Below are 841 nucleotides of genomic sequence, written 5' to 3' on the forward strand. Positions count from 1 at the left end.
TATTAGGCCAAGTTGTCTAGAGGAAACAAATCCCGGGACACTCATCTATGGATAAGAAGGAGCTTGATATCAGGAAGTCATGACAGGTCAAGAAGGTATCCCAGCTCAGTCCCACTCAAGTCCCTAAGTCTGACGCTAGTCCCTCTTCATGTAGCCTCACGCCAGTGACACGAAACGGTGAACCAGGAAGCAGAAAGACCACAGGCTGGTGGGCGCAGAGTCATGTGGATCCCAGGAAAGATGGCAGGTGCTGGCAGCTCTCGGCATCTGTGGGCCACCTCTAATGGCAGGCAGAATTCCAGCAGGCAGGAAGGCAGAGGGGCAGAGAGGGGCAGGCCCAGAGTCCCTGGGTCTCATACAAAAGGCTACCCCCACAAGGAGGGATCATCAAGCTACCACTTGACTGATGGGTTTGACTCCACCCCTAGCCTTGTGTGTCTAGTTGACATTAAAGTCAGCCCGCTACCACAAAGGTGGTGACGGTGAGGATGGCATGATCGTGAAGATGACGGCATCTGTCTAGCATGTTCCTAAGCGCTTCTTCTGTGCTTCTCGTTGGGTTTTCATACCCCTAAGAAGAAGCTGCTAAAGTGTCTCATCACCCTTGGTCAAATGTAAACCAAAAAAGGTTGCCCTGAGTGGAGAACTGGAGAGGCAGGTGATTCCACCTGGTTTCTCAACCCTAGTCTCTCCCAGCACCACACCAACGCATGACTGTTCAAATGCATACCACGCTCATTCATGCTACTGGGTTCACATGGCAATGGAGTGTGTGGTTTGTGCGTGGAAAGGTACAGATTGGACTGTGCCTTTACACCCAGAGGAACTGAGAAACAGCATT

This window comes from Echinops telfairi, unplaced genomic scaffold, assembly GCF_000313985.2.
Source record: "Echinops telfairi isolate 266 unplaced genomic scaffold, ASM31398v2 ScPeMD7_7469;HRSCAF=8507_1, whole genome shotgun sequence".
NCBI classification, from domain to species: Eukaryota; Metazoa; Chordata; class Mammalia; order Afrosoricida; family Tenrecidae; genus Echinops; species Echinops telfairi.